The following is a 13967-nucleotide window of genomic DNA, read 5'->3' as shown; positions in this document are numbered from 1 at the left end:
GGCAGGTGAAGCCTCAATCTTTACCTACTGCCTCCAGCAGATGGAGTCAATGTGCTGCACTACTCTCCAGAGCCTTGATTTTTTTTTCCCCTTTAACCTGGGCTTGCTAATCCCCACTGGGCCCACCTCCCATGGCTGCCAGGAATACTCTAGATTGTCCAGTGTTACCCTTTGAAATGGATAGGAAAGATGAGCCACTCATTTCTGCTGAGTGGCTGCAACCACCCTGCTTCCAAGTCAGTGATTTCCAAACACAAGGTATAAATATTAAAAAAAAAAACAGAGCAAACCCCAGAACTAATGCAAACTGCTGGCAAGCACTGACTACTGATTAGCATGTACAGTGGACATGGACTGGGTATACTGAAGGAAAAAATGTATTTTTCTGCAGGATAGAGCTATCAGCATGGGCTGGGCTAGGGAGGGAAGCAGAGCCAAGGAGGCACAGAGATGGGACTCTGGTTGAATCCAAAGGCCCTACCAGCCAGGAAGGAAGGCCTCATGCCTGCTCTCCCAGGTTGCTGTGTTCACTATACATGTCCACCAGATCTAAGCTGGGTTTCCACTCACCCAGCTCAAACCTGGGCCCCAACTGAGGGAGATGCAGATGATGCGGAAAGTGGAGCCAGGTAGTAAGGGTCAGACAGGTTCAACGTTAGCTGAGCGACCCTGGGCAAGTGCATTCAGTATCCTAAGCCTCCATTTCCTCATCTGTAAAAGAGGAAGAAGGAGGAGGAAGAAGAGGAGGAGGAAGAGAGGGAGGAAGACGGGGAAGAAGAGGAGGAGAAAGAGGAAGAAGAGGAGAAGGAGGAAGAAGAGGAGAAAGAGGAAGAAGAGGAAGACAAGGAGGAAGAAGAGGAAGAAACAGCAGCAGCAGAAAAGGAAGAGGAGTAAGTGTCTTATGTCTTACAGGATTCTGAGCATTCAGTAAGTCAAGGAAAATGCCCAGTAGTGGTTAGCACATACGTAGTAGGTAAAAGCTGTGAGACCTCTTTCTCCTCGCTAATCATGATGTGACAGATCCCTCCCAAGTATGGCCTGGGGCCACAAACTACAAGAAAGGAGCCAAAGAGGCATCTGGGAGGAATCTATGGAGACAGAAGAAAAGTAAAACCAGCTCCCATTTTGGATGCTGTGTGTGTTCTGCACTACTCGAAGTGCTCTGCAATCTTTATCGCTTCAAACTCCTTAGCAATCCTACACAGTTGAGGAAACAAGCACTGAGAAGTTGCTAACTTGCCCATGCTTTTAGTTTTGACTATGAACCATGTTTGTGTTTTATATGTTCAAATTTAAGTAAACCAGTCTCAAAATGGAAGAAAAACAGAAACAAATTAAACTAGCTAGAAAAGCTCTTAAATCTAACATTCTGACCCTATTCCTTCAAAAGGATATATTCGAAGAACAAAACAAATCGCAAGGACATCTTGAACCTACTTCATAGGCTAGTTGGTAACGGTAGCAGTATGACTTCAAAACTATTTTGTGTGTACCACAGAGTTGAGATAATGAGTAAAGACGTTGACGTTAAAAAAAATCAGAGTTCTCAAGTGGAAGAAAAGACATATACACACAGAATGGGAGGAGAGGAAGAACCTGTGGTATTGATTTAGAATTGGAAGTGTCATTATGAATTCATGATTTAAACAAATATGGGCCAAGCGCGTTGGCTCACACCTGTAATCCCAGTACTTAGGGAGGCCAAGGCAGGTGGATCACTTGAGGTCAGGAGTTTGAGACCAGCCTGGCCAACATGGTAAAACCCTGTCTCTACTAAAAATACAAAAATTAGCTGTGCAGTGACAGGCACCTGTAGTCCCAGCTACTTGGGTGGCAGGAAAATCGCTTGAACCTAGGAGGTGGAGGTTGTGGTAATCTGAGATTGTGCCACTGCACTCCAGCCTGGGCAACAGAGTGAGACTCTATGTCTCAAAAAAAAAAAAAAAAAAAAAAAAGTATGTCTTAGCTCTGTCCACTAAAAGAATCAAGAAGCAATAACACTCCAAAGTGCTGAGCACACTAAAATCCACTGAACAAAACCAGGACTGGGGCAGGGAAAGTGTTAAGTAGAGGCTGGAATACGCTGTTTCAGCAGGTCACAGAAGACACAGGACAGGGACAAAGGAGCCAGCTTGAAGAGATTTCCACTGGCCAAATATGGAGCAATTTGAGCATCAAAATAAAAACAACAACAACAAAAAAAAAAAAAAAAATGAGAAGAGGTCAGACTGAACTGAAAAACAAAAGGGATGAGAAAGGGTAAAGCCTTTCACAGAAGAATGCCAATTAATAAATGTAGTAAGAATGCTAGAAATAGAAAATCAACATTTTACGACCACTATGGTAATAACTGATATGGGGAAAAATCACCAATGAATACTAGAACCACTGGATGAAAAACTGTTGTAGAATATTCCTCCAGGCTCAATGAATCACTCACATATTCGGCAGAAAATAATCCTTTACAGTGGAAAAACCTGCCAGACATACCATAAACCAAACGGTCAAATTAACACCATTAATAACGGGACAAACTGACACGATGTGTTTCCTAAGAGAGACAATATCACCTATGTAGGATTCCTACTGAAAATGTTCAACCCAAGTTGAGTCATAAGGAAAAAAATCAGGCAATTCAAATTAAAGAAAATTGTACAAAACAATTGCCTGGGGAACGATATCAAATTAAAGGAGTCTGAAAAGACACAGCAACTAAATGCAATGCAAGAGAGTAATATAAAGCCAATGGAGCAAGGATGAACAATTAGTGAGTTTAGGTGACGAGTATATGGTTTTTACTACGCTATTCTTATAAACTTTCAACATAAAAAGTTTGAGAAAAATAAGTTGATAAGACAGCTCTTATCAAAGTGGGTAAAAGGAGGATGTTTTCATACCTAGTAATAGTGTGATATATAAATACAAAAATGGGCAATGGTTTTTGTCCACGGTTCCTGGCTTATAATTCCCATAGCCTTTGTTGAAGTAAATACAATCTCTCTGACCTTCTCCTGTCCCCCTTACACCCTGCCCAAGGCAGAACTCTAACCTGATTATAGGTCAAAGGACCCTGATTCCAGAGAGGTTCTGTCTCATACTCTGGAGGAAGGAATGCTGCAGAGGGGTTAAGAATCTAAACAGGCCTTACTAGGTTTAGATCATACCCTTTACATCCAATCACATTTCGACAAAGTTGTGCATGCTTCAGTCATACCTGTCCAATGAAGTCTCCATTGATAGGCTCCACTGGAGGCTTTCAGAGAGCTGATCACATGGAGCCTATAGGAAGGGTGAACAAGAACGCATCCATGTGCTGTGAGAGTGGCACACCCAAACTCCATGGGGACAGAAGCTCCTGCTGGGGTTGGACCCTTCCAGGCCTTGCCCTATATATCTCTTCATTTGGCTGTTTATTTGTATCCTTTAAAAAATCCTTTGTAATAAATTGATAAATGTAAGTCAGTGTTTCCCTGAGTTTGGTGAGCTGTGCTAATAAATTCTCCAAAGTGGGACTTGTGAAAACCTCAACCTGAAGCCAGTCGGTAAATAGTTCCACAGGCCAGGACTCATGACTGGTGTCTGAAAATGGAGGAGACAGTCTTGGAGACTAAGCCCTCAACTTGTGGGATCTGACACTATCTCCAGGTAGACAGTGTTGGAACTGAATTGGAGGACATCCAGCTAGTGTCTAATGCAGAAATGATTGCTTGCTTGCTGGTGGGAAAAAAATCCCCACATATTTTGAGGTCACAGAAGTCTTCTGTATTGACTGTTGTGTTGGTGTGACAGAAGAAAACAGTTCGAATGTTTTCTTCAATAATGGTAATAGTTATAAAAAATGAAATTCCATGTATCTACCTCACTGCCAACTTAAGAACAGAGCTAATGGCAATACAGCCGAAGCCTCCTGTAAGAACCTGGTCAGTTAAATTTCCTTCCTCTGTCCTGAAGTAACTGGTACAATGAATTTATGATAATCATTTTCTTTCTTTTCTTCATATTTTTACCGATTGCTTAGTTTTAGAAGGTTTAGAATGTTATACATTTTAGAATGTTTAGAATGTTATACAAATGAAATTGCAATGTACACATTCTTTCACAATTTTCATGATTTATTTTGCTCAACATTGTATTTCTGAGATTCAGCCATATTGGTGCCTTTCATATTCTAGCAAAAGTAAAACCAAAATCCAACTTTTGTGATTCTACTAGAATTGCATTTAATCTACACAGCAACATCGGGACAAATAAGATCATTATTATATTGCCGTCCTATCCATCAACATACTGTATCTCTCCATTCACATAAGTTTTTTTACTTTTATAAACAACTACATAAATGGCTTGCATGTATTTGTAGATAAAACCCTATCATTGCTATAGTATATTATAGTAAATTATTTTAAATTACCTCTTCTAAGAGTTTGGTGTTGGTGTACTAACATACAGGTTTTTTTTTTTCTTTTGTTTTATATCCTTTAACTATTACAAACTTTTTTTGAAACAGGGCCTTGTTCTGTCTCCCAGGCTGGAGGGTGGTTGCATAACGACAGCTCACTGCAGCCTCAACTGCCCATGCTGAAGTGATCCTCTCTCATCAGCCTCCCAAGTAGCTGGCACCATAGGTATGCACCGCCACATTGGCTTATTCTGTAAAGATGGGGGTCTCCCTATGTCTCTCAGGCTGGTCTCCAATTCCCAAGCTCAAGTGATCCTCCCACCTTGGCTTTCCAAAGAGCTGGGATTACAGATGTGAGTCACCACGCTTGACCCCAAACTTTCTTAATTCTAAAATAAGAAAAAAAGAAATAAAACTGTCACTTGTAGTTGGTAATTATTACCTACATAGAAAATTATTGTCTACATAGAGAAAAATCACCAACTGCAAGTGGTAATTTTTTTTCTATTTTTCTCATTTTCTGTTTTATTATTCTAGTTAGGAACTCCATGACAATTGAATAGAAGTAGTGACAGCATGCATCCTTATTCTGTTCTTGATTTTAAAAGGAATGCTTTTAGCATTTAAACATTAAGTAAGCTTGCTGTCGGGTTCTGCAGATATTTTATCCAGTTAAGAAAGTTCCCTTCTTTCCCAGTTTGCTAAAAATTTTTGTCATAAATGGCTATTGGATTTTACCTACTACTTTTTCTGTATCCAATGAGATGAGCAGATTTTCCCCCTTAAGCTGTCAATAAGGTCAGTTAATGTTAAGTCAATCCTGCACAAATCCAATGCAGTCCTGATGTATTATCTTTATTTTACTTACTGCTAGATTCAAATACTAAAAGATTAAAAATAGCCTAAATGACCATCAGCAGAAGGCTACTTTAATAAATAATGATATTTCTCAGGTTTTTCCACATTCAGTATTTTTCCCTTTTCATATTTTATTCTTTGGGAGTGAGTCATTAAAGAGGGTAGAGAGGAACTAAACTCTACCTTCTAAAAATAGGAGTATCCTCATATATTATTTCAAATTCTTCTGTGAGAAAGACTTGTTCTCCATTTATTTACTTAATCATTTATTTATGTAATTGGTATGGGCTCACAGATATTTATTCTATTCTTTGTGCCATAAGCTACTACTAAGTCATTAATTTTGTTGCTGAAATTGTTTTAGCTTTGGCCATTGAGAGCTCTTTCAGGCTGGCTCCTGTGCCTCCATCCTTTTGTTTTTTTGAGCACTTCTTTGCTTCTGAAACTACATGCTACTCCAAACTCATCTTGTCTTTTCCTGTAAGCTGATAATTGATTACATTTTGATATGGTTTGGCTGTGTTCCCACTCAAATCTCATCTTGAATTGTAGCTCCCATAATCCCCACTTGTGGGAGGGACCCAGTGAGAGGTAACTGAATCATGGGGGCGGGTTTTCCCCTGCTGTTCTCATGATAGTGAAGTCTCACAAGATCTGATGGTTTAATAAAGAGCAGTTCCCCACACATGTTCTCTTGCCTGCAACCATGTAAGATGTGCCTTTGCTTCTCCTTTTCCTTCTGCCATAATTGTGAGGCCTCCTCAGTCATGTGGACCTGAGAGTCTATTAAACCTTTCTCCTATATAAATACCCAGTCTTGGGTATGTCCTTATAACAGCATAAGAATGAACTAATATAATATAGATCTTTAGATAATTGGGAAAAAAAATCAAAAGAATTATATTTTATGACACATTAAAATAGTATGAAATTGAAGTTTTAGTTCCCTAAATAAAAGCTTTTCATTTCATCAAAAAAAAGTTTGTAGAAAAAAATTTTCTCTCCTGTTACATAGATATCTATACAACATTCTCAATTCTATTTTTTGGCCTACAAAGTCTTACTACCTGGCCCTTTACAGGAAAAGTCTATTGACCCTGTGCTAGGGGAGGAGATTCCTATGCGAGAAAAGTGGCAAAAACAACAACAAAAGAAAAACCACACCAAAAAACCCTAAAACCAGCAAGCTAAACACCCCTAATTCTATTTACAGAGACACACACATAACATTATAACCTATATGGTCACAGAATGTGAGTACACATGTTCTCATAAAGAAAAAACTTGTATATGCTTCTATTTAAAAGTGTGAGGGCAAAAGGTGGGCTTTGAGGAGAAAAAAAATAATGAGATAAGTATATGTGACTATACAAGAATAAGAGAACAGATCATAAATATTTAAGTAATGAACAAAAAGAACATTACAGCTACACAAGATCTTCAAGAGTATCTGCTCTTGAACCACCCCTCGCCCCTCTTTTTACACACACTGGTTTTACACCTTGGTTGGGAAAACCAAGGTTCAGAGAATGTCTATGCAGATATTACCTTCTCTTGAGGATGACAATGCCAAATGAAGAAATTACCAACAAAGATGTATTATTAAATTGGCCTTCTTCTTTTAAAGGTTCAATGTGCCTGACAAACTACTCTTAAGTGAAACAGAATTTACCTTCCTACACACAATGTACCAGACATACCACACAAATATTAAATATATCTTTGACATGTTATTTATAATACATTATATCAATGCAAATAATTATTAATGTATAAAATCAGACACACAATAGGAATAAAAATGTAATGAAAAAAATTGAAAGCATGTGTCCAAGAAGCTATTTTTCTTTTAAAAGAAGACTGTTGGCTGAGTATAGTGCCTCACACCTGTAATGCCTGCACTTTGGGAGGCTGAGGCAGGAGGACTGCGTGAAGCCATGAGTTTGAGACCAGACTGGGCAACAAAGTGAGACCCCCATCTCTATAAAAAATAAATAAAAAGTAGCCAAGCATGGTGGCGTGTGCCTGTAGTCCCAGCAACTGGGGAGGCTGAGACAGAATGATTGCATAAGCCTATGGGGCTGCAGTGAGCTATATGCAGGAAGGGCGATATAGTGAGACAATATATATATAGTATATAAATTTCCTCACCACAATAAAGACACAACTATTCATGATGCTTAAGAAATAATGCAGTGTTCTAGTAAAGTTATTTTTCTAGTTAACTGAAGGTAATTAGAAATGATAAGAAATATTTATTAAAGTAACTATTACTCAAAACATTTTTGGATTTTTCTCTTTAGGAATTACCATCAATGTTGGCATATAAGCCACACATGAAAATCAGCCTCATTAACCAATGGCTCCATTTTATTTTTAACTCCAAGTGGCATTACTCTTCTTGACTACCCAGCTCATTCGGCAGGCTTTATTCTGACACTTTCAAAATTATACCCACCTTTAAAGCATACAAAATTTAATCAATAAAAATATCCCAAAGAATATGTGCTAGCTCTGAAGGCAATTTCAAAACAGGAGTCCAAAAATATCTTGAACAATGTAGAAGTTTATCGTTTCCTACCTTGACTACTTTTAAAGAGTAAACATTTATTGATGAATAAACTCTGGTATGCTATTTTTAAAAATTACTTTAAACGTGGGCTTCCATAATATACCAGGCTAAGTATCAAATTAACTCTCCAAATAAAACCTGATAATGTTAGATCAAAAAAACTATATGTGTGTGTGCGTGTGTAAGCCGTAAGCAGCAAGGAAGAAAGAAACTGTTAGATCTGAATAAAAGCAAGAAACTCAGGAGATAAGCAGAACACTGCGGCCTGTTTTGGCTCTAAAGGCACCTGTCATACTATGTGACCCTGAATTATCTTTTTTCCCCATGGGTCTCTTCAGGGAATAAAGATAAACTCAGAGCCCATTTGAAGAGAGAGATCCTCTGACCTAAAACCCAAGACTTCATTGTAAAGGTGAGCCAGAAATAAACCAATCCTGAGCACTCCCTCCCTATCTTGTCTCAGTTGACTACAAGAAAATCAACTGCTTTGAAACGTGGCCCAAAAGGGTGGAAGGCAGAAAGTGCTGCAGAGAATCTGAACCATAAGCCAGCACTGGGCCCAATTTGCAGACCAAATTCAATTTACCTAAGACAAGCTTCAGAAAAACTTCAAGATTTTAATTAGTATGACCTTGACTAGCAGGTGCTTGGCTAGAGCAAATATAAACACTCCCTCAAAATACTAGTTTTCAGCCCAAACAGCAAGAAATCCCATAAATAAAATTAAATAGCCAAGCGTGGTGGCATGGGCCTGTAGTCTTAGCTACTTGGGAGGCTAAGGTGGGAGGACTGCTTGGGTTCAGGAGTTCAAGGCTGCAGTGAGCTATGATGGCACCACTGCATTCCAGCTTGGGCAACAGAGCAAGACCCTGTATCCCAAAAAGTATCCTGTGGAATTTGATAAGCTGATGCTAAAATGCTTACAACCAGTACAAATGGCCAAGCATAGCTAAGACACTTCAGCCAAGATCGAAGAAGACAAAGAAAGCGGGCCTGGTATCCAGACTTAATAAGGTCTTGCAATTAATTAAAATGATGTGGTATTAGTACATATAGAGACAAAATGATCAACGGAACAGAGAATACAGAAAAAGATCTCAATATGTATAGAAACTTGATATATGATAGAAATAGTGTTTCAAATTAGTAAAGAAAAAATAAAGTGGTCAGTGATATGGTGTTGGAACCACGGACTATCCATATGAGAAAAAATGAAATTAGACTCCCACATCACACCATACAAAACAATTTTTTTTCCAAGGAGATTAAACAACCACATGTTTAAGGCGAAATTGTAAAACTTTGAGATAGGAGAGTATCTTCATGACTTGAGGACAGGAAAGGCTTTCTAAAATCAGACATACAAAGCACAAACCATTGAAGAAAAGACATATAAATTCAACTATATTTCAAAAGCACCACGGAGTGAAAATACAGAAAAAGACCTTATTTTTCTGTGGAAAAGACAAGATTGCAGGAAATATAAAGTATAAATATTATGAAAAAGATGAACAACCCAACAGAAAAATGGCATAAGATCTTAACATATCTTTCACAAAAGAGTAAATCTGGCTGGGTGTGCTGGCTCATGTCTGTTATTCCAGCATTTTGGGAGGCTGAGGTGGGCATATGACCCGAGGTCAGCTAGCCAACATGGTGGAACCCCATCTCTACTAAAACTACAAAAATTAGCCGGGTGTGGTAGCAGGCACCTGTAATCCCAGTTATTCACGAGGCCGAGGCAGGAGAATCTCTCGAACTTGAGAGGCGGAGGTTGCAGTGAGCTGAGATTATGCCACTGCACTCCAGCCTGGGCAACAGAGTGAGACTCTGTTTCAAAAGAAGAAGGAAAAAAAGAACAAATCTGAACAACAAATAAATGAAAATACTCAAAACTCATTGGTAATCAGGAAAATGCAAATTTCAAGCACAGTGAGATCACTGCACCAACCTACAGATGGGCAAAATTTAAGTCTGCAAATACCAAAGGTTGTCAACAGGAATTCCCATATGCTGTTAGTCAAAGAATATAATACAAGCATTTTGGAATCAGTCTGGCATCACCATATTCTACGATCTGGCAATTCTACTTCCAGATTAGATTACTTTTCCACATGTTGTAATTTCAGATTACAATTCCACCATACTCTACGATCTGGCAATTCCGCTTTGAGAGATTCTTTCACAGTGTACCATGAGACATGAACAAAGACTTCCACAGCAGCAGAAAATGAAAACAATACAAATGTCCATCAACAACAGAATGAATAAATAAGTTGTGGTATATTTATACACACACAAAAAAAAGGCAGTAGAAAGAATTCATAAACATCATCTTTTACACAACGCTCAGAAATCTACTAAGGGTGAAAAAAGCAAGTGAAAAAAGAATATATACAGCATGGTTTAATATTATAGTACTCAAAAATACAGATGCATACATGGGTGGTAAAACTGTAAAGAGAAGCAAGTGAATGATTATCACAAGAGTAGGGATACTGATTATCCTCCAGAGGATAGGAAGTAGATGCAAACCAAGAGGAGTAAAAAGCGAGCCTCTAAGGTCTGGCAATACTCTACTTCTTAACCTAGACAATGAGAATATGAGTGCTTTTGATTTTACTATAATTATTTAAAACATTTATGTTTTACAAACTCTTGTATAGATGATATATTTCACAATAAAAATGAGTCTTTTTTATAGTCAGGTATTTCTCATACATTTAATAGTTATAAAAAACTAAATTAATCCAGCAGTCCAGAGAATTACTCTACACTCCACATAAAAGCCTCCACCTCCAAACCATTTTGAATTTTAAGTAAATATCTGATTCTGTTTGTCTTTCATAATGTATCTTATGAAAGAGGGAGAAAAAAGAGTGCAGAAGTTAAAAATATATAGTAAGAGCTGTGGTTAATCAAGTTTCAATGGTAAAATCCTCCCTTTTGTAATAGTCCACATGTTATTCTATTTCTGATCTTTATTGTGACCTTGAATTGAAGGATTAAACAATAGCATCAACTATTACCTCCCTGAGAGGGAAAACAGCTTGTTTGTCAAAAGACTAGACCGTTCCTAGGGATTCTATCTGGATGTGAAATAGTTGAAAAATTCTTTGAAGTACACTAACTGCACCACACAAGGATGGACAAAAAAAGGCAAAGCATTTTCTCTTCATATATACAGAGGAATCTAAAACTGCTTCTCTCAAAATCCAACTTTCATGGGAGACATCTAACATTCAATAAAAAATGTTACCTCTGAAGGTGGTTAAAGAACAAAATATGAACAAGATTAGAAAAATAGTGAAAGTTAGAATTCTACCATTTACTTGGAGCCAGGGAACTGTCATAAATATTTATCATTTTAATCCTTATTGAAGCATCCACACAGGCTTAATGCTACCAAAACATTTTAAAAGCCTGTATTCTTTGCTTTCATCAGTTCCACAGAACATACCTTTTAATCTCTAAAATGCTCTTCTGGAGCACCACATATTTGAGAGTGACAAAAGCCTAGAATAAAATTGAGGCATACCACTCACACCTCAAAATATACTTACTTCTTCAGTTAGCCCCACTAACTTGATCACTTCATCACTATGACCTCTCTTCTTGTCCAAACTTTTTATTTATTTTTTATTTTTTTTGAGACAAGGTCTGACTCTATCTACTAGGCTGGAGAGCAGTGACACAATCTCAGCTCACTGCAATCTCTGCTTCCCTGCCTCAAGTCATCCTTCCACCTCCGCCTCCCACCTCCACCTCCCAAGTAGCTGGAACCACAGATGTGCACGCCCAGCTAATTTTTGTACTTTTAGTAGAGATGGGGGTCTCACCATGTTGCCCAGGCTGGTCTCGAACTGATGAGTTCAAGTGATCCATCCGCCTTGGCCTCCCAAAGCGCTGGAATTATAGGCATGAGCCAACATGCCTGGCCTTGAACCTGTTTAATACTCAGTACCTGAACTACAAACCGGTATTTGATCAAATGTAATTGTAAAATACTAGTATAACCCTTGAAATAACTATAAAGTCTTCAAAGGTAGTGCCTGAATTTATCTTGGTTCCATACCCACCACCTCTCATAATCGGAACAAGTTACATGGGACACCCCTTAGAACAGCCATAAACCACTGACAGTGGTACATCTTCACTGAAAAGAAGAAAAGCAAACTTTCTCATCCCAAGAGGAGCACTTCCAGATACTTCAGAGGACATCTGGGCTTGAATAACACAGGGCCATCTCACTCCAAGTCCTTTCACCCTCAAAGGTGCTCTTTCCCAGCCATCCTGAAAAGCGGCTGGCAGCACCATCAAGCCAGATGCCAAAGTATGTCAGTTCTACTTCCTTTACAGTCTGAAATCCACTTATTTCTCATTATTAAAACCATCTTTTTGAAGTGTGAAATCGTCTCTCATCTGGACTATTTCAACAACTTAACTGTCCTCTCTACTTTGCATCTTCTCCCTCATTACCAGCCCTAAATTATTCCCTAAAATGCTACAGTACAGTGGTTAAGGACAAGAACAAAGGAGTTGTACATGGCTTGGGGATAAATCTCCATTCACTAGCTGGGTGCACCCGGGTAACTTCAACCTTTTTGTCTCAGTTTCTCCATTGCTAACGTAGAAATAATAACACAACTCTAATGGCTGATAAAAGGATTAAAGAAGTAATACGTATAAAGAATTGTGAACTGTGTTCCGCTCATAGAAAAGTTGGGTTACGCATGTGGAGGGCTGGGCGAGAGAAGCAAGGAGGGAACATTATGAAAATATCAACAGCTACAAAAATCACAGGATACATATGATGCAAAGTTCTAACGCATAACTTGGGGATTTGAGAAAACCTATCTAAAGATACATTAAGGAATATTATTCAAAACCTGCACACTTAAGAAAACAAGGGGTTTTAATACAAACTTTCCCTTGGAAGACTGGGGCTCTAGAGAACATGCCTCCTAAAACCCCTGGGAAGTACAAATTCTCTTTCCTTCCCTATGTGGTTCCAGACTTTTCTGTATGCATTCAATAAATGATGGCATTATTCAGCCACTCTCCAGTTAAAATTCTTCCAGTGTCTCCCCGCTGTCCTCCGGATTAAGTCTGAACAATGAACACTGACGGACAGAGTCCTGGTTTACCCTCTCCGACTCATTTGTCTCTACTGGCACCCAAGTTCCATGGTACCGCAATCGGCCAAGAGCTCTACACTTTGCCTCTCTCGTTGCTGGACTTCCGTCTGAAACTACTTGCACTACATCCTCCCGTCTCCTGCCCAATCCCTTCAGCCCTCAGTCTCCGATAAGCATCATTTCCTCTGGCGTGCCCCTCCTGGGTCCAACTCCTTTTCTCCCAGAGTCGGGCTAGGAGGCACCTGTGCTCCCACTACATTTACCACTGTCCTGGTTACCAGCCCGCGCCTCTCCTATTAAACTATTGAGCTCTGTGCCTAAGGGGCTGTGTTGCCTTTCCCACTGTGTTAAGTGTTCAAGAAACATTCTGAATTAACTAAACTCAAGTATCCCGGTGTCCAGAGCTGTAAGGCCCCAGCAACAAACTCAGCACCAACTCAACTTCGATCCCCCCCGCCCATCTCTTGGCTGGGAAGACTCCTCAAGACTCGCCAGTGCACTCGGTTCTAGTCCAAGTACCAGGGCCTGGCAAACGCCAAACTGACCAGGAGGGATGCTAGCTCCGAAACACAGTCCAAGAGCACGCTTCGAGGAATGACTGGCACACTAGCGTCAGGATCCGCCCCGGAGAGAGACTCGACGCGCCTCGCGCCCAGCTGTGCGCACGCGCGGGGGCCACGAAGAAGGGGGCGGTCCCGATGCGGAAGGCGTGGGATGAGCACACAGCAAGAGCGCAGGCGGGCCCCGCCCCACAGGAAGGGCGGCCTGTGGGCGATGCTGGTAGTACCGGACCCCTGTCACAAAAACTGCAGCCTCCCGGCCCCAATTCCGCTTCTTCTGCTTCTGTCCTACAACGGCTCCTCACCTACAGTCCGCACGCCGTCCTCAGGAAAGGCCGCCCCCACCCCGCTGACCGCAAGGCCAGTCAGCTGCACAGTCCTCAGGGTCCTCGCAGCCGGGTTAGAGCGCCCCACAGCTCACCGACGGACGCCGGAAGCTG

General features: G+C 40.0%; 1 protein-coding gene across 3 annotated transcripts in view; it reads right to left on the bottom strand.

Annotated features, from left to right (window-relative positions):
- Positions 1-13967, bottom strand: part of HDHD2 (haloacid dehalogenase like hydrolase domain containing 2) — a 49936-nt gene extending 35969 nt beyond the window's left edge. Inside the window, exon 1 of one of the 3 annotated variants that reach the window (XM_074383506.1) lies at positions 13833-13967. The gene's annotated coding sequence lies outside the window, so the exon portion shown is untranslated. Of the gene's footprint in view, positions 1-13512; positions 13628-13832 lie in introns of those variants that run through there. The other 2 variants (XM_074383508.1, XM_074383507.1) reach the window with 2 other exon arrangements.

Source organism: Saimiri boliviensis, chromosome 13 (genome assembly GCF_048565385.1).
Source record: "Saimiri boliviensis isolate mSaiBol1 chromosome 13, mSaiBol1.pri, whole genome shotgun sequence".
Lineage (NCBI taxonomy): Eukaryota > Metazoa > Chordata > Mammalia > Primates > Cebidae > Saimiri > Saimiri boliviensis.
This window is presented reverse-complemented; position numbering and strand designations above follow the sequence as displayed.